General features: G+C 42.3%; 1 long non-coding RNA gene across 1 annotated transcript; it reads right to left on the bottom strand.

The window, feature by feature from the left end:
- Nucleotides 1-14,680: 14,680 nt before the first annotated feature.
- Nucleotides 14,681-18,818, bottom strand: LOC105480868 (uncharacterized). Its single transcript, XR_986639.2, has 3 exons — nt 18,320-18,818; nt 17,350-17,588; nt 14,681-15,121 (listed from the first exon to the last, which is right to left on the bottom strand). It is a non-coding gene; the product is annotated as an uncharacterized lncRNA (long non-coding RNA).
- Between the last annotated feature and the right edge of the window lie 6,402 nt (nt 18,819-25,220).

Here is a 25,220-nt window from a genome sequence, read left to right as displayed (position 1 = left end):
CCGTGCTTGATGGTGGCCAAGGTTCTGGCTGACTTTCATGCCAGCCTGGCTCTCTCCTTCATTTTGTAGGTCGGGAAACTGCGGTGCCTACAGTAGAAGTTACCCATGTACACAGACAGGCAGCAGTTTAGGACTGTTGTCCAGGGCTCCTGAGCCACAGCCAAATGTATACACTTTTCTCTGACCTATTTCCCTCCTTAAACTTTGAAGTCAGCTAGGAAATACCCTAACGCCACATAATAACAGAGATCCTCAATTCCATTCCTTGAGGCTATCTCATTCCACAAAACGGGCATTTATGTAGCACTCACTATATACTGGGAGAATGTATCAGCTATTGTTCTTAAGGAGACTATCTCATTCCACCAAACAGGCATTTATTTAGCACTTACTACATACCCCATAACTGCAGACACTGGGAGAGTATATCAGCTATCATTCTTACAACAAACCATCCTTACACTCAATGGCTTAAAACAGTAAGTATTTATTATTACTCTTGAGTTCTGCTGGTCTTGGCTCATTCACGCATCTGCAGTCAGCTGTGTGCCATCCAGGTGGCTCTGCTGATCCTGGCTGGGTGGCTCACACACTTGGGGGTTGGTTGGCTGCAGGATGGTCTGCAATCACCAAAATCTGGAGGAGGAAAATCCTACCTTCCAGGGAGATATCAAGACTTTGAGAAAATGATGTTGAGGGCTACTGGGCTCTCCCACGGCATGCTCTTCCTCCTGACACCACCCTTTGCTGACCCTCCGCCTTCCACTCGGCTAAAAGTCTCCACGCCAGAAGGTGCAGCTTACTTGTCCCTTGATGGTTCCAGAGATCGGGTGCTCCTTTTAAGTCATTTATCTCCTCATGGCTTTTTCTTTTCGGTTTCCCAGCAGCCGAAGTGGGGGCGGGGGAGCGTCAATTGCCTAATATTTATTGTGAGAGAGGAAATAACTCCCAGCAAAACTTTTCCTTAACACCTACTTCTGAAATAAAAATTCATGCAGGGCTTCATCTGGGTCCCCTAAATCACATAGAGGACCAAGTCTCCACAATAGCCCTACAGGAATGGAATGCAGAATACGCAGAGCTATTTCTTGGGCTGCCTCTGGATGAAGGCTTAGGGGTAAAGATCCACCAACACAAGGCCAGAGGGGAATCCAATATGATGCGGCAGTCACGTCCGACACGTGGCTCTGTAAAGAGACAGAGGGCCCTGGTACAGAAAAGCAGGTGGCACCCTGCATAAGGAAGACATGGCTGGCCTTTGGAGCCCCAATCTGCCAGACGCTGTGCTAGGTACCATGCATCTGGAGTCTCCTTCACTCTCCACGACAGCTTCCTGTAGGGAGCATTTCCTCCTTTACACGAAAGAAAACTGAGACCAAGAGAAGCTGAGTGACTTATCCAAGGTCCCATGCTAGCAAGTAAGCAGCCAAAGCCTGTCAGATTCGTATCACTTTTTTACCCCCTGCGCCACGGAGCAAAGTATTCATCTCCTCAGGGACCCCAACTGTTAAACAGAGAGCTGTGTAAGTCACCAGAATGAAAATGCAGAACTCCTATAATTCATATCAATAGCTGGATTTGAGAGTCTCTGCCTACTTTTTCAGATTTCAACTTAGAGAAAATGTTAACATAGTTACCAGCTCTTTCTCTCCTATAATCACTTTTTTTTTTTTTTTTTTTGAGACAGAGTCTTGCTCTGTTGCCCAGGCTGGAGTGCAGTGGCCAGATCTCAGCTCACTGCAAGCTCCGCCTCCTGGGTTCATGCCATTCTCCAGCCTCAGCCTCCTGAGTAGATGGGACTACAGGTGCCCACCACCACGCCTGGCTAATTTTTATATTTAGAGACGGGGTTTCACCGTGTTAGCCAGGATGGTCTCGATCTCCTGACATCGAATGGTAATAATTATGGACACATTTTATTTGTTTGTTTACAATATGCTTCTTCCATTAAGGAATTTGGGGTGGTACAAAACAAAAATATGTCATGTGTGTGATACACAGAAGAACCAAAGCAAAGGAAAATGAACCAATCACATGGTAGTGTGAATAACTTGAAACTGAGCTTTTAATCTGGTTCTGAGCTTCCAGGCAGCCAGAGCAAAAAGGAATACAAGATTAGTTATATGTGTTTGCTTTTTGTTTTGTTTTGTTTTGTTTTGTGTTTTGAAACAGAGACTCTCTCTGTTCCCCAGGCTGGAGTACAGTGGCGTGATCTCAGCTCACTGCAACTTCTGCCTCCTGGATTCAAGCAATTCTCCCACCTCAGTCCCCCAAGTAGCTGGGACTACAGGTGTGCACCATCACACCTGGCGAATTTTTGTTTTTTTTTTTTTTTTTTTTTTGTAGAGACAGGGTTTCTCCATGTTGCCTAGACTGGTCTTGAACTTCTGAGCTCAAGTCATCCACCTGCCTCAGCCTCCCAAAGTGCTGGGATTACAGGTGTAAGCCACCACACCCAGCCTCAGGAATATAAGATTAGTTATTCACATATTTTCTGAAGAGGAAAAGAGCATATCCTTTCCTCAGGTTTCTCCTAATATTGAATTCTGAAAGAAATTTACTTATGAAAGCACCACTGAGTGATATATGCGACAATATCTTCAATGATATATATATATATATATATATATATTTTTTTTTTTTTTTTGAGACTGAGTCTGGCTCTGTCGCCCAGGCTGGAGTGCAGTGGCCGGATCTCAGCTCACTGCAAGCTCCGCCTCCCGGGTTTACGCCATTCTCCTGCCTCAGCCTCCCGAGTAGCTGGGACCACAGGCGCCCGCCACTTCGCCCGGCTAGTTTTTTGTATTTTTTAGTAGAGATGGGGTTTCACCCTGTTAGCCAGGATGGTCTCGATCTCCTGACCTCGTGATCCGCCCGTCTCGGCCTCCCAAAGTGCTAGGATTACAGGCTTGAGCCACCGCGCCCGGCCTTCAATGATATTTTTATAAGAAATACATTCTGGAATCCCATATGACTGTCCATGTGGGACATTAAAACTCAACTCATAAAATTAAATTCTGAGACAGAAATTCTGATGGGTATTACAGGAAACTGATAGAAATGAGTTCTTTTATATACTGTCAGAAGGCAACACCTAATCCCCTGTTTTGGTATTTGGACACAGTATTGTGGTTCTTGTTAGACTAAATGCTCAAAATCATTGTCTCATTCCCTTATCACATAGGACCATTTCAGTTTTTCAGCTGCAAGTAATAGAAAACCCAACTCAAAGTGCTTTATCCAAAATAGAATTTTTTTATTCATGTTATTGAAAAGTTTTCAGGCACGGCTGGATCCAAGGGCTCGAGTAAACTCAAATAAACTTGGTCTCAACAATTAGCACGAGGTGGGCTTCATTCTCAGGATTCTTATGGTGACAGAATGGTTCTTGCAGCTTTGAACCTTCTATATGATCTGCTTCAGACCCCGGGGGAGAGATTCTGATCCTGCCTCAGCACCCTCAGGAGGAAAAGAATCTATCCTCTTCTCATTGTCTCAGGTTTTGTCATGGTGAGAGGAATGTAACACCTGCCTGGCTTAAGTCTCAATCTCTTAACCTGACCACACACCTTGAGAGATACCAGAAGAAGAGAAATGAACAATGAGGGGTGTACAGCATGGCTCACAGCATGCACTTTCTGCATTCATGGGCCTACTTGCAAGAACAGAGGGTTCGATCTACAAAATTAGATCATTTGCAAAGGCCTCAGAGATGATTGATGCTTTCCAGAATTTGATTCTTCTTCTTCTTCTTTATTTTTTTTATTTTTTATTTTTTTTTGAGACCGAGTCTCGCTCTGTCGCCCAGGCTGGAGTGCAGTGGCACAATCTCAGCTCACTGCAACCTCTGCCTCCTGGGTTCAAGCAATTCTCCTGCCTCAGCCTGCTGAGTGGCTGGGATTACAGGCATGCACCACCACGCCAGGCTAATTTTTGTATTTTTAGTAGAGACGGGGCTTCACCATGTTGGTCAGGATGGTCTCGAACTCCCGACATTGTGATCCGCCAGCCTCGGCCTCCCAAAGTGCTGGGCTTACAGGCGTGAGCCACTGCGCCCATACTCCAGAATTTGATTCTTATATTTATAATGACCATTCAAATTTATGATCATTAAATTATTGATAATTAGAGAATCACCTCCTCCATTTTCTAGATGAGAATACTGAGGCCGAGAGAGGGTGCCTTGACTAAGCAGGCCCTGTTCATTTAAACTGTCACCCTCACCATACAGTAACGATGCTCTCTCATATCTCCTATTTTATTGGTTCGATATACATTTTTTTTTCACATTAATGTCTGAAATTGGGTTGTGCAATGGCTATTAACCCATTTATGCTGGGGATTGCAAATTTTTTTGTGTGAAAAATCAGAACTTGGCAATGACCTTGAGCAGTAGGATATAAATAACTCCCACAAGCTTAGCATTCCAATAATGGAACACTAGGCATAAATGGGCTAATTTGTCCAAAAACTATGCAATTCTCTTTGCTCAGGGCACAACAGAGCATTACACTTCCACAGTCGTGTATCCTTTTGAAGTGAGACATGCCCTGTGACTTGCTTTGCCAACGGTGTGCTTTCCAAGTGGAAGCCACAGAAAGCTGGTGCTGTTTGTCATGTCCCTTTGCCCCTGGAAATGACCCTGGGAGCTTATGAAGAACTGGAACCTCCATTAGTCTGAGTTCCTGTCATGGGCTGAGTAATGTCCTTCGAAATTCCTGTATTGAAGGTCTAACCCCTGTACCTAGGGAGGTGACTGTGTGTGGGGAGCAGGTCTTTAAAGAGGTGGTTAAGTTAGAATGAGGTCACTGGAATGGGTCCTAATCCAGTATGACTGGTGTCCTTATGAGAAGAAAAGATAAGGACTCAGAAGGGCACAGACAGAAGATACAGGGAGAGAGGCCTCAGAAGATACCAACGCTGCCGATGCCTTGAGGTCAGACTTCCAGCCTCCAGAACTGTGACAATATGCTTCTGACATAAGCCACCCAGGCTGTGGTCCTGTGTCGTGGCAGCCCGAGCAAGCTCACAGTTCCTAAGTGACCACAGTGAGCCAATATGGAATGCAAACTAGAGTTTAATATGGAATGCAAACTAGAAATAAACTTCAGTTGCATTAAGCCCTGGAATTTTGTAATTGTTTGTTACTGCAGCTTCACCTACTCTATCCTAACCAATAAGAACGCCTCTCACAGCTGATAGAACGAGAAAGCAATGTACCATAGTTTAACAGGCAGCCTTTCTTCTTCCTTAGAGACAATACAACAATCATCTTCTAATCAATAACATTATGTATTAATTGAAACATGATAGCACTTAATAGTTGATAAAAGTGCACCATTTTGACTTTGCATTTCAACAGTAACAGTTGTAGAAGAAATAAGAATAGCAATAGTATTAATGATAATAGCTAATATATTCAAGCACTAACTTTGTGATAGGAACAATGCTAAACACTTTCCATACTTCATGTTTTTAGTCCTCTCAAAAACCCTGTGAGGGGCATTTTATCCTCCCCATTCAAAGGTGAGGAAACTTAAAGAGCTCAAATGAACGGCTTCTGCCCCTGCACCCTCCTCCATAGCAAATTTTCGAACTCAAACCAAGGTCTCGAAATCTGGGACCCTGATTTATTCCATGAGGCTGTCTATTGACAATGTTTCTCTTTTAATTTTGTAAATATTACTCATCCTTTATTTCAAACTATGCACTATACTTCATAGTAATAAAACTTTTTTTTCCTTTTTTTTTTTAGTTTAGTCCTTTAGGCTTTCCACTGAAATCCAGGAAGCTTTTCTCATTCATCTGATTTAAGACAGTTCCAAATATCTAAATATAGTGAGTTAACTACTGCTTATAAATATGGTGGAATTTTTTATGAGTATTATCCATAGTACATGATATGCCATTTTTTGTTGTTCTGGTTGGAAAAAACAAAAAACAAAAAACAAAAAACCCGACCATCCTACACATTGTGGGATGATTTATTCGATTGTTGTTATTCATGGCTAGGAAAAATGTAGAATGCTCAAAATAAGCAAAAACATTTCTGCAGCTGCTACAGATGGCTACTCCCCCAAAACTAAGCTGGCCCTGAACACCCAACCATCATGCAGAAGTGCCAGCCTCATATTGAAGCTATTAGCACTTTCACGGAGCGCATGCTGCGGGTGTGTGGGGGGGTGTCTCTGTGAGAATTCTGATGACTGCTAGAGTGCCCAAACGAATCTGTGACCCTGAAGTCAGCCCCAGTCTCGGGGCCCCTCACATGCAAGAGCACCTTTTCTCACGCAACTGGAGCTGTGTGGAGCAGGGAAGGATGAGGTGTTAAGAGAGTCCTAATGAGCCATGTTACAGATGTGTAAAACAGCTGGGGGGATGATGTCACCACGCTCCACGCTCGCCCTGCCGCCTCTGCTACTTGCTGCCGTTATTAGAAACAGACACTGGAGGAGGGCGCCTGGAATACGCGCCCGTCCCCTTCTCGACCACTCTCTGGTCCTAATTAGGTAGGCTGGGCCCCAGCTGTGCACGTAAACCTCACCAGGTGACTCCAAACCGTCTAGGCTTCTAATCCAGATGAGTCCTGCTCCAGCTTGCACTAGAGAGAGGCCATCTTCAGTGGAAGATTGATTGTACTTGTTACATTAAAAGCCTGACCTCCGGGTGGGTGGGGAGAAAAATTAAATTCTTAGGGAAAGGATCTGAAAAGGATTGCAATTAATCACAAACTCTGGACATTTTCAATTAAGAGTGCAATTCCTAACACGCCTGATGTCTGATGATGTCAGACTCTGTCATGGCTGTGAGTTTAAGACTTGTTTTCCAAAACAAACATGAGGAATCATCCCGTCTTGTGCTAACTCCAAACATACACGTTTTCTCCTTCTTTAATCTGGAAAAGGAGCCACTGAAGTGCCTACTATGTGCCAAGTGGTTACATAGAGTGGCTCATTCAATCCTTTAACAACCCTAGGAAAGATTATTATAGATGAAGTTGAGCTCAGAGAGGAGAAGCAACTTATCTAAAATCACACAGCAAGTAAGTGGAGTGGAATTTGAATCCAGGCCAGCCATTGTACAGACTATGTCCCTGGCTTCCCCAACCACACTCACCACCCCCACTTCCATCCTAGTTCAGTTTCTTTGTTATATGTTATCATACAACTGGATTTCCTTTCCTTCAGAACACTGACCACAGTTATGTTTGTTAGTGTAATTAGGTAAATCTTCCCCTTCCAACTGTATGCTCCATGAGGACAGAGCCCACATCTGATTTTGCTAGCCATTTGGCAACTATTGGTTGCCATCCATCAGTCGTCTCACCCTCTTTATTCTTGAAAGCTGAGTCAAGATTTCATTCTGTTGTATACTTCTCTTTCACGGGACTTAAGGACAAATTCAATTAGTGTAAACCACTCATAGTGGCCCCCTTTCCTTCATCAGTATTTGACTGAGAATATGGGCACAAGGGCCAGTTCTGGCCAATGAAGTAAGATGGGAAGTGAGCTGGAGGAATTCTGGGGAAAGTTTTTCTGCTCTTAAAAGCAAAAGCCTGGGAAGAATGAGGCTCTCCTCTTCCTCTTGACATTGTCATGTCTGCATGAGACCCTTGATACTGTAGCAGTCATCTTGTGACTACAAGAAGAGCCAGTGGAGGAGCAAATCTACAGAGAAAATAAGGGAAAGAGAAAAAGAGCATGAATACTCGATGATGTGAGAGTTGTGAGAATTAAGTAAGGCATTCATTCATCTTGCTGCTATTTATTGAGTGGCTACTAAATAGCAGGCAACGGGAGTGTAACTGAACATAAGTAAAATGGTCCTTGCCCTTATGAAGACTCCTCTAGTGAGGAGGACAGGCATTAAATAAATAAACATATTGATATACAATTACAGGGAGTTACATTTCCAGTAGAGTAACTTGTACTATAATAACCCTCCTGCAAATCACAATACACAGTCTGGACAAAACAACAATTGGAAGGCAATTGTTACCTTTTTACCAAAAGACAGCAACTGGAAGGAGGTTGACTACATTTTTGCCTTAAAATGCTTTCCAGTCTACATATCCCAGAGTGGCTAGAACTCAAGCAAAAAGACTCAGCTGGCTTTAGGAGTCAGAGGATGCAGTTTGGAGCTGCCAGAAAGGTGGAAAGTGAGGAAGAAATGCTGAAAAAGAGGGAGCCATAAAATGTGAAACCCTAAAAATCTACATTAAAAACTCACTTCGAATTATTGTTGACTCATGCACTTTGCATGTGTAAGGAAGATTTCAAGGTTCTCAGCGAAAAGCATCAGCTGGGAAGTTGGAGGAAGCTGTTATTCATCACAAGAAAAACTGAGTTTGGAGTTTGAACTTAACTAAGGTAATGCCTTACTGAAACAAAAATAACACTCTTCAAAGGAAGATAACTGAATCCAGAGGCTCTACAAGGTATTGTTCAAAACCTCCAGTATAGGGCAGGTGTGGTGGCTCATGCCTGTAATCCCAGCACTTTGGGAGGCCAAGACAGGCAGATCACAAGGTCAGGAGATCGAGACAATCCTGGCTAACACAGTGAAACCCCATCTCTACTAAAAATACAAAACGTTAGCCAGGCGAGGTGGTGGTCACCTGTAGTTCCAGCTACTCGGGAAGCTGAGGCGGGAGAATGGCATGAATCCAGGAGGCGGAGATTGCAGTGAGCCAAGATCATGCCACTGTACTCCAGCCTGGGTGACAGAGCAAGACTCCATCTCAAAAAAGAAAAAAACCCTCCAGTATAAAATGAAGCATTAGTAGATAGACAAAGAAACGGAAAAGTGTGAGTTGTAATCAAGAGAAGGAAACAGGCAATAGAAACCAACCCCAAGACAATTCAAATGTTTGAATGAGCAGAAGAGCATTTCAAAGTATATATTAGAAACAAGTTCAAGGATTTAAAGAAAAACATTGTCATAATGATAGAATAGTTGAGGAAACTCAGCCAAGAAACTGAAACTATTTTTAAAAACCAAATAGAAATTCTAGAATTAAGAACTATAATATATAAATGAAAAATTTACTGAGTGGGTTTAACAGCAGATTAGAGATGAAAATATAAAGAACCAGTGAATTTGAAAATAGATCACAGTCATTATCTAATCTGTAGAAAAGAGAGGGAAAAGCAGATAAAATAAACAGAGCTTCAATAGCCTATAAAAATATATCTACCTGTGTAACACATTTACCTAGTAATTTTGTGGAAAATGAAACAAAAAGCTCAGAAAACCCATGCAGGATAAATACAAAATGCCACATCACAGTGAAACTGCTGGGATAAATAGAAAATCTTTTTAGTATCCAGGGGAAAATAACGCTATGCAAAAGAATAACTATAAAAATGATTACTAACTTCTCACAAAAAGCAATAAAGACCAGGAGACAATGGAAGGGCATCTTTGTAATACTGAAAGAAAAAAAAATGGTCAACCCAGGATGTTAAGCAAACATATCCTTCAAAAAGGAAGTAAAATAAATATTTTACAAGTAAATAAAAATGTATGGGCTTTTTTGGCCAGTCAGCTTAAAATACAAGAAATGATAAACTAAGCTTTTTCAGGATGAAAAGAAAGGACATCAGGTGGAAACCCAGATCTACAAGAATGAATGAGAGCACTAGAAATAATAAATATGTGAGTAAGTGTAAAAGATTATTTTTTATGCTCTTAATTTTTTTAATGACAGTTTAAAGAAAAAAAACTCATATGTTGTGGGATTTATACATGTGTATATGCAATATACATTATAATAATGGCACAAAGGATAGGGTTAATTAAACTATAATCTTGGAATAATGTTTCTTATGGGAATTTATACAATATTAACTCAATAGTCTCTGATAACTTAAGGATGCATAGTGTTATCCCTAGGGCAATTTCTACAAACTACAAAGAGATATAGCTAAAAATACAATAGAAAAATTAAAATGAGATACTAAGAAGTATTTGACTAACCCAAATAATGTAGGAGAAGAAAAATAGAGGAACAAAAACAGACAAAAAAATACATAGAACAAGTAAAAAAAGTAATAGACCAAAATCCAACCATATCAATATCTGCATTAAATTTCAATAGACTAAAAAACCACTTCCATTAAAAGGTGGACTATATGAAGACCTAGCTATATGCAGTCTATAAGAAAAGAATTCTTAACTGTAAACACACAGATGGCTTGAAAGAAAAATAATAGAAAAAGATATATCTGCAAACCACAAGCAAAAAAAAAAAAAAAAAACAAAACTGGATTACTGTATTAATTTCAGACACCCTAGCCTTCAGGAAGAGGAGAATTACCAGAAATACAGAAGGGTGTTTAGAAATGATAAAAGAGTCAATTCATCAGGAAAACATAACAATCATAAATGTGAATGAGCCTATTAACAGTGTTTCCAGATACATGAAGTAAAACTAACAGAACTAGGGGGAGAATAGACCAATTCAAAAATCATGTTGGACATTTTAACACCTTTTTCTTAGTAACTGATAGACAGAAATCATAAAAATATAGGAGACCTAAACAAGACTATTAACTACATTTACCTAATTGACATTTATAGAACAGTACACCCAACTACTGTTGAATAACCAAATGCAGGCCCATAAAACACATGTCAGAGGATTTCAAAAGATTGTACTCTAACGGTATGTTTTATGATGACACTAGAATTAAATTAGAAATAACATTAAAGCATTTAGAAAGCTTCAAATATTTGGAAATTAAGCAACACATTTATAACATATTATATTCAAAGAAGAAGTTATAAACCAAATCAAATTGTGTTTTGAACTGAGTAATAACAGAAATACAATATATCAAAATTTACTAGATTGAGCTAAATTATCACTTATAGGGAAATGTATAGATTTAAATGCTTTTATGGAAAAGGAGAAAAGTTTAAAATCAGTTATCTAAGTTTCCACCTTAAAATGCTATGGAAAGGCAGGCAAGTTAAATACAAATCACACAGAAGATAAAATAAGTACAGAGTTCAGTGAGATAGAAAACAGACAAACAATGAAGAAATTAACAAAACCAACAGTTGTTTTTTTAAACAGACTAAATCAGTTGATTAACCCTTAGCAATTCTCACCATGGAAAAAAGAGAATACAAATTACCCATATCAGGAATAAAAGAGAGTATATAAGTACAAACTCTAAATACATCAAAATGGTAAAAGAATATTTTGAAAAATTTTATTGCAGTAAGTTCCACAGCTGAGATGAAATTATCAAATTCCTTTTAAAAATGTCATTATAACTTTGCAGGATAAAATGGAATATTCAAATATCCCTATATACAGAGAAAATTAATTATTATCAAAACCCTTCCCAAAAGGAAAACTTGAAGCACAGATAGTTTCACTGGTAAATATTAACAATCATTTAACAGAAAGTAATCTCAATCTTTTATAAACTTTGATGAATTCAACATAACCTTAACACCGAAATATCACAAAAATATTACAAGAAAAGAATATTACAGACCAATCTGTCTCCTAAACATAGACACAAAAATCTTTGTATAAAATATTAGCAAATTGAATTCAGTGATACAAAAAGAGTACATTACATAATAACAAACTGGGGTCTATCCCAAGAATGCAAGGTTGGTTTAACATTCCAAAGTCAATTAACATAATTAACTGTATTAACAGAATGAAGAAGGTAACTGATGAATAAAAAGCACTGGCAAAATTAAACACCCATCCATTGTAAAATCTCTCAGCGAACTAGGAAAAGAAAAGAAGTTTCTCAATTTGATGAAGGTTATCTATAGAAAGCATAAAAGTAAGATTATAGCAAATGGTGAAATATTAAATATTTTTCTTAAGATCAGGTACAGGACAAAAATGTCTCTCTCAACACTTATATTCAACATATCAGTGAATATCTTCACCAGTGTAATAATGCAAGAAAAGAACACAAAGATGAGAAGAAGGAAACAAGTACAATTACTTCTGTTTAAATGTTTGCATGATTATTAATATAGAAGAGCCTAAGAAATACATAAAATGACTCTGAGAACTATGAGTGAATTTAGCAAGGTCATAGGATACAAAGTCAATATTCAAAAATCAATTGTATGTCTATATATTAGCAGCAAACATTGAAAAATGAAATTTAGAAAGCTCATTTCCAACAGTATCAAAAAAGTAAATACTTAGGGATAAATTTAACAAAAGGTGTGTAAGACCTTTACACTAAAAACCAAAATATTGCTAAGAGAAATATTTTAAACTAAATAATGGATAGATATACCATGCACATGAAATGGAATACTTGGGATTATTAAGGTTTCAGTTCTTCCAGAACAAATCTACTGAGTCAATGTGATCCCAATCATAATCTCAATAGATTTTGTTCAGGTTGCTTTAGTTCAGTGTCTGGTGTCTTCTTTCTGTGTCCTTACATAGTGGAGAGGACAAACTAGCTCTCTGGGGGCTCCTTTATAAGGGTACTAGTCCCAATTATTAGGGACCTAATAACCTCCCAAAGGTCCCACCTCCTAATAGCATCACCTTGAGGGTTAGGATTTCAACATATGAATGGGTGGGAGGAATAAAAAGATAGACAATTCTGTGGAAAAGAACTGAGAGTTCAGAAATAGAACTACATGTATATAATCAACAAGTTGTTGTGTTTTTGTTTTTAAACAAATGTTCTAAAGACTGGGGAAAAGAAAGTATTTTTAACAAGTGCTGCAACAACTAGGTATTAAAAAAAATGACCCCTATTTCCCACCACGCAGAAGACTAAGAAAATATTTGCAAAAACAAATCTGACAACAGATTAGTATCCAGAATACATAGAGAACTTCTACAACTCTGTAACAAAAATATTTTAATTACTTTATTGTTAAAAGACTCGAAAAGACATTTCACAAAGAAAGATAAACAAATGACCTTTGAACATAGAAAAAACTACTCAATATTATTAGTCAACCAGAGAAAAGCAAATTAAAACAAGGAGATATTAATACCTCTACATGGCCATTAGCATGGCCACACTTCAAAATACTGACAATCTTAAATGTATGCTAGGATGTGAAGCAATAGGAATTGTCATACATTGTTGGTAGAAATACAGAATGGTACAACTACTTTAGAAAATGATTTGCCTGTTTCTTATAAACAAATATATGTGGATTATACTTCAGTAAAGCTACTACAAAAAACACGAAAAAACTTAAATATATATCCACCCTGTAATCCAGCAATTCCACTTCTAGGCATTTATCCAAGAAAATGAATATGTATGTTCACAACATTTACACATGAATCCTCATAGCAGCTTTCATCATTATAGCCCTAAACTGGCAATAACCCAAATGTCCTTCAACAGGAGAATAAATAAACAAAGTATGGTATATTTATAAAATGGAGTACTGCTTAGCACAAAAAAGGAACAAACTAAAACTACACAGGCAACAACATAAATTCCTCTCACAAGGAATGTTATAGTGAAGAAACTTGGTAGGCAGCACTTAAAGTGAGCAGAAGTAACGTCACCAACACTGGGACAAATGAACCCATGTGCTTCCCAGTATGAGGCCTTGAAAAACACACAACACTTTGGTGGTATTCTTGCCAAGAAATGCATAATGTGAATATAATTGTTAGGAACCATGAGATAAATTCGAATTTAGAGCCATTCTGCAAAGTAACCAGCCTTGTATTTCAAAAAGGTTATAATCATGGAAGACAAGGAAGAACAGAGGGCCTATTCTATATTAAAGAAGACTAAAAGACATGACCATAAATGCAATCCTGGTCCTGAATTGGCTCCTGGACTGGGAAAAAATGGCTATTAACAACTAGATTGTTGGGTCAACTGGTAAGATTTGAATGTAGTCTGTGGATTAGATGATAGAATTATACCCATGTTAATTTTCCTGAGTTTGATCATTGCATTGTTGTTATATCAGAGCATGCTTTTTTCCTTAGACAAGCAAGAGACACTGAAGTATTTAAGGAGAAAGGGGCAAAATATATATATGAAGAGAGAGAGGAGAATGAATGAATGAATAAATGAATGACAAAGCAAAGGGGCTACATGTAAACAATTGCTTAATCATGGTAAAGAATATTCAAGGATTCTTTTTTATTATTTATTTATTTATTTATTTTATTAGACTTTAAGTTCTAGGGCACATGTGCACAATGTGCAGGTTTGATACATAGGTATACATGTGCCATGTTGGTTTCCTACACCCATCAACTCGTCATTTACATTAGGTATTTCTCCTAATGCTATCCCTCCCCCAGACCCACACCCCGCTCCCTGTGTCCAAGTGTTCCCATTGTTCAATACCCACCTATGAGTGAGAACACGCAGTGTTTGGTTTTCTGTCCTTGTGTTACTTTGCTGAGAATGATGGTTTCCAGCTTCATCCATGTCACTACAAAGGACATGAACTCATCTACTCAAGGATTCTTTATATTGTTCTTGTGACTTTTCAGTAAGTTTGAAATTATATCAGACATAAAAGTCGGCCAGGCGCTGCTGCTCACACCTGTAATCCCAGCACTTTGGGAGGCTGGGGGGGTGGATCACTTGAGCCCAGCTGTTTGAGACCAGCCTGGGCAACATGGTGAAACCACGTCTCTACAAAAAATACAAAACACTAGTAGGGCATGGTGGTGCATGCCTGTAGTCCCAGCTACTTGGGTGTCTGAGGCAGGAGTATCACTTGAGCCCAGGAGGTCAAGGCTGCAGTGAGCCAAGATCACACTACTGCATTCCAGCCTGGGTGACAGAGTGAGACCCTGTCTCCAGAAAAAAAAAAAAAAAAATTGAAAGTCAAAAAGCATCCAGTTACACATTTTGACACATGCAATGAAGAGATAATGCATGTAAGGTACTTATCCCAGGGTAACCACCTAATAGCAGCTATTGTTCTTGTAGGTAGAAGAAATGGGAAGGAGCTGTGTACTCACTTAGAAGGTGACTCGGCTAGCTTTTTGCCCAGCTCTCTCCTCACAGATGAGATAGATGAGGACAAGAGATGGGGAGCTCCTGATGAGTGGCAAAGTTCTGTTTTCTGTTTGTTTTCTACCCTATATCAGGAATATCCACAGCGTCCAGGGAAATGTGAGCTGTATGAAATTTACATTAATAATAATGAGGAGATAATTTTTAAATAGGCTTTAGCAGTTATATAATGCAATGCAAAAATCCAAGTATATCAGCTTTATTTCTGCAGTGATATACAGTGATAGGCCCAGAACTAGTGATGGTTTAATCCTCAAAATGTTGAGTCTACACTCGTGTAATCAACATGTCTGCCACTTTCCTGGCAATATTGACCAAGGCTGCAGTGAGCTGTGACTGTGCAACTGCACTCCAGCCTGGGCAACAGAGCCAGACCTTGTCCCCAAAAAGGTGGCAGTTGGTCAGGACCCTGGTCAAAACCCATTAGGTAGAAAGTGACAGAAAACGCAACCTAGAATAGGCTAAGCTAAAATGTGTGTAATTAAATAGTCCAGGCTCAGATGGTTTCATGCATGACTTGACTCAGCACCTTAGACCCTGGGGTCTGGTCTTTCTCTGTCTCTATGTTCCACTCTGGCTTCCTGAGTTTGCAAGATGGCAAAACAGCTGCTGTAGCTATGAACTTCCCTCATCTAAGGCCCCAACTCAGAAGGAAAGAGTAAATGCCTACCAGAGTGGCTGAAATAACCACCTTAGGGTTGTCTATGATTGGCCCAATTCGGTTTTCTTTGAAGCCCATTCCTCAACCAGTTAATCTGATGAGGAACATAACACACAGCGGGTGTCTTGGGCCAAAGTTAAATACTGTATTCTTGGGGCTGCTGCATCTCTTCTGACCCTTCCCCTACTCCATGTACACACACCTCCAAACCTCAGATAGCACCTGAACCAAATGGAACTAATCCGCAGGCCTGCTGAGAGCCAATCAGATTCCCCGTCTGTGACAGAACAATTACGCAAGTAATTATTACCCCAAGTCCTCATGCCTCCCAGTAGCCATGGCCTTTGTAATGTGACTTTGCAGCTTCTCTCCTCAAGAGGTGAAGCCTGTTTCCCCCTTCCTTGAATCTGGGTTGGCCTTGTAACTTACTTTGGACAAGAGAATGCAGCGGAAGCGATGGTGTTCTAGTTCTCAGACGAAGGCCCAAGACCTGAGTGCTTCCACCTTCTCACTCGCTTGCATCTCTGCTTCTGTGTGAGGACATAAGCAAGCTAGCCTATTGGAGGATGAGCCACATAGAGCAGCGCCAAGTCAGCCCATTTGTCTCAGTTGAGGTTCAGACATATGAAAGCACCTGTCCAAGACTTACAAAGCCATCCAGCTAACCCAAAGCTGACCAAAGATACATAAGCGAGTCCCGCCAGGCTCAGCTCAACACAGCTGAACCACGTAGCAACCCTTAGACTAGTGTGCAAAAATCAATGTTTATTGTTGTATGACACTGAGGTGTTAATGATTGTTACCCAGCATTAGTGTGGCAACAGATAACTGATATACTGTCCCCACCAAAAGCATCAGAAAGCCCCAGACCAGCAGCCTTGGTGGATGGTGCTGAACTTGTAGAGTCATATGGAGATGAGGCAGGAGGTGGTGCCAAAATCTTGGTGGAAGCCAAACTTGTGGAGACACAGAAACCACAGGCCAGACACAGTAGTTCATATCTGTAATCCCAGCACTTTGAGAGGCCGAGGCAGGTGGATCACCTGAGGTCAGGAATTCCAGAGCAGCCTGGCCAACATGGTGAAACTCCATCTCTACTAAAAATACAAAAAATTAGCCGGGTGTGGTGGCGGGCGCCTGTAATCCCAGCTGCTTGGGAGACTGAGGCAGGAGAATCACTTGAACCCAGGAGGCAGAGGTTGCAGTGAGCCAAGGTCACACCATTGTACTCCAGCCTGGGCAACAAGAGTGAAACTCCATCTAAAAAAAGAAAAAAAAGAAAAGAAAAAAGATAAACCACAAGGAGGCAGGGAGGCTGGCCTGCAGCCTCCCAGAGAGAGCAGAGATGCCAGATGGCACCACAACAGGAGAAATGGGAAGACGAGCTGTCAGCCTGCTTTCTAGCCCCCACAGGTTGAGCTTTACTCTCTGTGCTTTCTTTTGATGAGGATCCCCTTTTTAATCCTCAGTTAGTCACCCTTTTATATGAGCAATTTTAAATGGGTTTCTGTTCCTTAAAGCCATCCTTTATTACTGTGGGGTAGATACAGCTCAATGTTTGCACCCTATAAAAAATAATGAATTTCACATATACATGTGAGTCCAAACACTACCCAGAGCTTGACCACATGGTGAGAAACATGAGGATATAGTTCTAGGATCTATGCTCACCTCCACCATCAAGGCCACTGGGGCTCCTAGTAGGTACCATTTTCATTTCACCCTAGCAGGTCTTCTCGAAACTCAGCCACACAGATAGTTCAGGTGTCCGATCATCAAACCCATCTCCAGGTCTGTACAGCAAAGGCAGCCACTGAAACCTTTCCCAAGAGGTATGACTCTTGAAAAGTCTGAGATTCAGTCCTGAAAGCAGATGCATTTCCACAGAATGGCTGTGGGTCCTTCCAAACCTGTGATTGCAAAGTGGTCAGGGTAGATGGGCAATGAAATATGAACTCAGCTTCCAGTTGCTGAATGTGTGCATCCAGTTTGAATGTGGATTTCTGCATTTCGGTTGACAAAAGAGTGTGTGATAGAGTTTCTTTTTCCTGCACTCTCAGCTACAGATTTACTCAGCTGTCTTTTCACATCATTAAGAAAGTACAAAGCTGGGCATGGTGGCTCACACCTGCAATGCCAGCACTTTGAGAGGCCAAAGCGGGAGGATTGCTTGAGCCTAGGAGTTCGAGGCCAGCCTGGGCAATATGGTGAAAACCCATCTCTACAAAATAAAAAATAGAAAATTAGCTGGGCGTGGTGGCATGCCTATAATCCCAGCTACTTGGGAGGTGGAGTGGGGAGGATCACTTGAGCCCAGGAGATCAGGGCCGCAGTGAGCTATGATCACACCACTGCATTCCAGCCTGGATGACAGAGTGAGACCCTGTCTCGAAAAAAGAGAATAGAAAAGAAATAAATTATAGTTATGAGGAGTCACTGGAGAGGTGGTTGGGGCATGAAGACTGGTCATCAGGTCAGGCCTCTTGGAGGTTCTAAAATCTCAAAATTCTTGGATTTGAGGAATTCCAAAATTTCCCCCAGAAAGCTACATAAAAATAAATGGGTTCTTTATAAGCACCCCAAACTTCTTTCAAATGTCCCCAAACTGACAATAGAAAGGCACAAATATGAAAGAACTCACCATTTCCATGGATTTCCTCTGCCCTCACATCTTGCAATGAATCTCATCTGTGGAATTCACAGCACGGACTTTTCTGATACTTGAAGGATGAAAGGAGAATCTGGTGGCCTCATTTTCTGACTCAAGGAAAGGGTTAAAAGCATTTTTCCTTTTCCCTGCAGGTGCCCCCTCTGGGGCAAATGAACTCAGCTTTTCCATGTTTAGACCAAAGGCATCGAATTCCTTCCTGGCAGGTGTTCATGTATGTGAGCAAATTGGATTTTAAAAGTCTTTTTTGCCACAAGTCTCAGGCCAGCAATGTAGGTTGTATGTTGGAAGTCCCAGGCTAGTCAGCGCCACCTCTCCAAGGCATCGCAAGCTGGAGCAGATGAAAAAGGCAAGTAAGAAAGCATGGAATTCAGAATCAGAAAGGCCTGGCTTCAAATGCCAGCACTGCCACTCTGCAGCTGGGCATCACCCAGCTCCCTGAGCTTCAGTGTCCTCATTTGGAAAACAGGGATAATAATGCTTTCCTCACCGGGGTGCTTGAGGATCTGACAAGATGTCACATGTCAAGTGTCTGGCTCTTACTTAGTATTTAATAAGTGGTTGTGTGTTAGGCTGGGTTCTTGATTGCAAGCCATGTGGTAATCAAGTGGAATTTATTGGAAGGCTATCAGGGGCTCATAGAGTTGGCAGAGAAGAGTGATGAAGTCTGGAAAATGGCCAGAAACCAAGGGCTTGCCAGAGAGTTAAGCAACAGGGGCCTTAGCAAGGTCACGAGAATGGGTGGCCAGCACGCCACCACTGCCGCTGGCCTGGAGAGCCTCCAGCCACTCCTCCCGGCCCCAAATCACTCACTCAAGGGTCCAAGTCCTGGAGGGAACATGTGGCTACCCTAGCCTGGATTATGTGTACACCGTTTGGTTGCAGCTGGAGAAGAGAGGGGGAGAACTGGGTTTTGTGCTTCTGTGTAGGGGACAGGTTCAGCACCCACCATGCCATGACTGCACACAACGGAGGGTGGGTCTCCATAGGGAATGGAAGTGCTGCTGGCCACTGAATAGTTCCAAGCCCACAGATGCTCACTACAAATGTTACTATTTAAATCCAGAAGAGAAGGCAGATGCTTCTTGATAAAACCAGGGCAGAGTTAATGGTGTGGAGGAAAAGGGTGGGCTTGAGTTTCTGGCAAACTCCATATGTAAGGGTTAAAATCACCTGAGGTGAGGGACTCTAAGAGGGGCAGTGCTCAAGCCTCCACTGGTACTGACTGTATGACTTTGAGCAAGCGATTTCAGCTCTCTGAGCTTCTGAGCTCTGAAGGCCCAGTTAGATGATACACCTAGAACACGCCTGGAATGAGAGCGGGTACATGGCAAACACTTAGAAAGAGCTAGCTACGGTGATTGCAGTGTCTTCTGTGCAGAGAAGAGGACCGGCTTCTCCTGCACCTGAGGGCTGGGGGGTAAAGCGGAGGAGCAAAAGCAATAAACATGGGTAAGTGAGACTGATGTGTCTGGGGAAGTAAACAGCTTTCTCAGAGAGGCTCAGCCCCCTGCGAAGGGAGCTGAGTCCAAGCTCCTCTGGGGCTTCCAGCAATAACACACTGTTATGAGCAACTCCAAGAGCCTGGGGCATGAATTTCTTGCCTAACATAAAGATGTCTGTGAACCTAAAATACTCCCCCAAATCACACTCAGTTCTGTCCTCGGAGGTTTTCCAGGGACATTGAGCAACTTACCTAGTTTGCAGCTCGGAGCTTCCCCATCCCACCCACTCGTGACCCTGCTGAAATGGCAGAGGAATCTCCCGCCCAGCTTCATATAACCCAAGAGTTGCCAAGGGCAGCCACCCTACGGAAAGAGATTCTGGTTCAGAGAAAACATTCTAGACAGAGCAGACATACACATGTCTCCTTTTTTTCTGGAAGATGATTTTCCACAGTGAGCCACAAGATCCTTTTTCTAAATGAGAAAATAACGGCTTGCATGTAGCAATTGAGAGTCATCTACCCCTTATTAACTCCGCAGCATTAATTAAGTACCTATTCTACACTGCTCACTACCTTACACGCCCTCTGAGGGATGATGGGGAGATGCCAAACAAACAGAGGATTTGGCTGTCACTCATTTTCTCCGGGGTTCCAGGTTTCCCACCTTCACTGATTCCTAACAACAGAACACAGTGTTACCTTATCGCATCCTCACCACAGCCTCCTAGAAACCCTTATTTGGCTTCCCATTACCTTCAGGGGCCTCTTAGCACCAGGTACAAAGTCTCCCAGGCCTGGCGCCTGCCCACTTCTCCAGTCTTTCTTCTGTCCCCATCCCTCATGTCTTCTACTCTCCAGCCGTTCACTCATCACTCTCCATTCATTCATTCCTCAGGTATGTATTGGGCAGTCAGCCACTCCAAGTCAGATGCTGTGTTAGCTGCTAGAAACACAGTGCACCGTGGGGGAACAAGACAAACAAGAGCCTTGCTCTTAAGAAGCTTATATGCCAGGGAATGTAAATAACAATGAGAGAAAGAAAGAAATGTTCTCATTTCTTTCTGTGAAAGAAACACTGTGAAAAGTGTTGCTAGGAAAATGCCACAGGGCGATGTGATTGATAGTGAATGGAAGGGGCCGTGTGCCTTTAATTGGGTGGCCAGGGAAGGAAGGCATGAGTTGAGAACCAGCTGCTCCAAATTTCTTGCAGTTCCATGATTGTCCCAGGTTTAGTCTATCCTCTGTGCACGTGCATACGCCACTGCCTCCTCCAAAATGCCCACTCCACCCCAGCCCCCCAATCCCTCGTCTACTTGTAATCCTGGCTCAGTTTCTTCTCCACAGGGAAGGCATTCCCAATCTGCCAAGCGCTGACTTGGGCACCCCTTCTCAGGGCTCCCCAGATTCCCTGAGCCTTAGTGCCCCCTCCACACCTCCTCCACCCCTGTGATGCCCAGCATCAAGAGAGCGGGACTCAGAAGTCACCCTTGCTTCCTGGAGAATACCTGGGAAGGAGAGAAATGCTAAGGCAGGATTGGAGGGCACCCAGTTGGGGTCTGAGCTTGGTGAACATCAACAATTTTTCCAGCAATTTTTGTTTGATGAAATCCCAGAGGACATTTTTTCCTCCAACTCTTTTTCCTTTAGCGTTTAAGCCATATGGTTCTGATTCATTTATACTTAACTAATTACATCGGTTTGGTTAGGGCTATTTGATGTCTGTGAGTCTTCTGAGCTTTTTCATACAATTTTCTAACTCTTTTTACTAAGAAACCCAAAGTGGTCTTTTGCCAGCTGTAAACAGCGCCAGAAGGTTACTGTTTGGTCTCGGTTTGGTCACTAGGCTGAGGCCCTGTGGTTACAAGGCCTCTGAATTTGGCAAAATGTGTTTTTTGACTCCCAGTGAAATTCTAAAAAGGTTCTCAGAAAAATAATGAGATGAGAACACATAAATAAGACAAGCAGCTCTGGAGCGAGGCCCCTCTCTTTAGAGAAGCCCTGGCTGGGGTCATGGCTTCCGCCCACCTTCCCCATCCTCCCAACAGCAAGTGGCAGTTGGATCACTCAGTCAAGTCCTGAGGCATTTCACTTCGTGATCCCACCCTATCTCTAGGACCTTAGAAAGTGGCATTTGTGTAAGCAGGTGGGATTTTATGGAGATGCCAGTGTTCCAGCCAAGCTGGCAGCAAAGCAGCTCTATATTTGTTATAGGAGATGGAAGGAACTGAAACCAGCAGAGGGCCCATGGTGTTCCAGGACCTTTGCAAGAATAAGGGTGTACAAAGATGGAGAAACACGGTCCTTGCCTCCAGGGGTTTAGAGTCTAGTGTTCCTATAAAGGTATGGTGATAGCAATACCTTTTATTGACCACTTACAATATACCAGGCTCTGCACTAAGTGTTTCCAGAATATTATTTCAGTCAATGTTTGTGATAACTTCAGAGATTGGTACTTGTCTTAGTCCATTTTCTGTCACTTATAATAGAATATCTGAAACTGGATAATCTATAAAGAACAGGAATTTATTTCTTACAGTTATGGAGGCTGCGAAGTCTCAGGTAGAGGGGCCACATCTGGTGAGGGCCTTCTTGCAGGTGGGGACTCTCTGCAGAGTCCCAAGGCAGCTCAGGGCATCACATGGCGAGGGGGTTGAGCTTGGTAGCTTAGGTCTCTCCTCCTCCTATAAAGCCACAGTCCCACTCCCATGATAACCCATTAATCCATTTATGAGGGCACAGCCCTCAGGACCCAGTGGCCTCTTAAAGGCCCCACCTGTCAATACTGCCATATTGGGGATTAAATTTCAAAATGAGTTTTGGAGGGGACACACATTCCAGCCATAGCAGTACTCGTAATATCTCCCACTGGCCCATGAGGAAAGTGAGTCTCCAAGAATTCAAGTGACACAGCTGCTAAGCAGGAGACTTGGTATTGGAACCCAAGTCAGCCTAACCCCAAAGACCGCAATGCATGGAACATGAATAGATGCTTATAGAGGCTCATGGATTCTGAAAAGGAGCATGCCAAGAATCAGACTAAAGATCATCATTGCAAAGGTCAAAGAACAAGGCATGAGGCAGGGGGTGGAGGGAGCAGTAGACAGAGACATGAACTAATATCATTGAAGACCTACTCCATGCCAGACCCAATAACCCAGCAAGGTCAGCACTATTTATATCCTCATGTTTGTAGATGAGGGAACTGGAGGTCAGACTGGTGAGGTCACTTGCCCAGGGCCTGACAGCCAGAAAAGAGGAACTCAAGAGCTTGGACCCTGTTCTCTCTGGCTCCAAGGTTCTCTCCAACATACCCTCACAAGTGTGATCTGTCTTCCCCACAGGGTTAACGATAAAATCACAACCTCCCCCATTCAACTAAAAATCTCCATAAAGCATAGCAGTTCAGATGAAATCAAGAGAAGGTCTATTTAAGGAAAGTGACATAAATGCTAAACAGGGTAAGGAACTCTGCCCGAGAAGGGCTGAAGTAATGGAAACGGGATTCAGACTGATAAACAATGCAAAAGATTTATGAGATGCAATATTCCCAAACAGTCTATGTGCAAAGTCCTCAACAAAAGAATGAGGAGGGGCCAGGCGTGGTGGCTCATGCCTGTAATCCCAGCGCTTTGGGAGGCCGAGGCAGATAGATCACTTGAGGTCAGGAGTTCGAGATCAGCCTGGCCAACATGGTGAAACCCCGTCTCTATTAATAATACAAAAATTAGTCAGGTATGGTGGCAGGCACCTGTAATCCCAGCTACCCGGGAGGCTGAGGCAGGAGAATTGCTTGAACCCAGGAGGTGGAGGCTGCAGTGAGCTGAGATTGTGCCACCGCACTCCAGCCTGGGTGATAGAGCAAGACTCTGTCACACACACACACACACACACACACACGAATGAGGAGAGAGGAGACAATAGCCAAATCTGGGTATAAGCTGAGAGAATAGAAAAGTGAAACCATGAGTCCAAAATGTACCTAGGTTGGTCAAAGGAGAAGAGAGTTTGCTGATAGATGACAATTTCCTGTTTCTTTTCTAAGGAAAAAAAAAAGGAAATCTTTACAGAGGTCTGCCAAGACACAGCTGTTTTCAAACAAGTTCATCTTATTTAACCATTTTCTTATTTAATATTTACAGGGTCTTTCAAAAATTGGCTCAATTCTCATCTAAATTTTACAGAGGAGAAAAAAAAGGCTCAGAGACATAACATGACTTTCCTAAGGCGACAGACCTTGAAAGTACAAATTGGATCATCCTTACTGACGACTTCCTGTTGCAATCAGAATAAAACATCAATGTCGTACCAGGACCTATGTGTGATACAAGTCCTGCTACATCTCTGACCACATCTTTTTTTTTTTTGGACACAGAGTCTCCTTCTGCTGCCCAGGTTTGAGTGCAGTGGCATGATCTCGGTTCACTGCAACCTTCACCTCCTGGGTTCAAGCAATTCTCCTGCCTCAGCCTCCCAACTAGCTGGGATTACAGGCGCCCACCACCACACCTGGCTAATTTTTTGTATTTTTGGTAGAGATGGGTTTTCCCCATGTTGGCCAGGCTAGTCTTGAACTCTTGACCTCAGATGATTCGCCTGCCTCGGCCTCCCAAAGTGCTGGGATTACAGGTGTGAGCCACTGCACCCGGCCATCTCTCACTACATCTTAAAACTCCCTCTCTCTCACACCCTGAATGCTCCAGTCACAAGTTCATTTTTAATTCCTCAAAACAGTTTCATTTCCAACTTGGGGCTTTTAGATATGCTGTTTCTCTGCCTACCAGAATGATCCATCTGGATCCTTTGGTCAAACTTTAGCTCAAATGATGTCTCCTCCAATGAGTCTTCTCCGACTGCACACTCTGCAATGGGCCTTCCCACAGCTGTCTAGGACAGCCACCCATCTTTCATCACTGACCATGGTTAGTGTAAATGGGAGTGTCTTCTCATCCATTGTCCATCTTCCCACTTAAGCCATAGCTCCATGATAGTAAGTTGAGCACCCCCATGAAATGTTGCTCACTATGACTCACTGACAATTAAGTATGGTTCAAATAGAGCCTTTCTTTCACAAGAGATGTCAACCACAGCACTGCCCCCTCACAGCTCCTCCTCAAGGGGAAGACTTAAGTGAGCCACATGACAGCACAGCTGATTGGATACTGCATGGCATCAGACCCACCCAGGACCCCAGGCACAGCTGTCAGGACCTGAGATGGACAGCAAACCTAGGAATCCACAGACCAACCAGCAACCGGAGATGTGTCAGGAAGGGATGAGCTGGACTAATCCTATTCCTCCTTGGGAAGTTTCCAGTGAGAACCGAAATGGAAAGGATATCACATGCTGGAGTCAGGGCCATGGTGGACCATCTGCTCGTGGAGATTTTAGGGAGCAGAACTCATGAGAAGGCAGAGGCCCTGGTGAATG

The sequence above is a fragment of the Macaca nemestrina genome, chromosome 6 (genome assembly GCF_043159975.1).
Source record: "Macaca nemestrina isolate mMacNem1 chromosome 6, mMacNem.hap1, whole genome shotgun sequence".
Lineage (NCBI taxonomy): Eukaryota > Metazoa > Chordata > Mammalia > Primates > Cercopithecidae > Macaca > Macaca nemestrina.
Note: the sequence above shows the minus strand (reverse complement) of the source record. Positions and strands in the feature narration are given on the sequence as shown.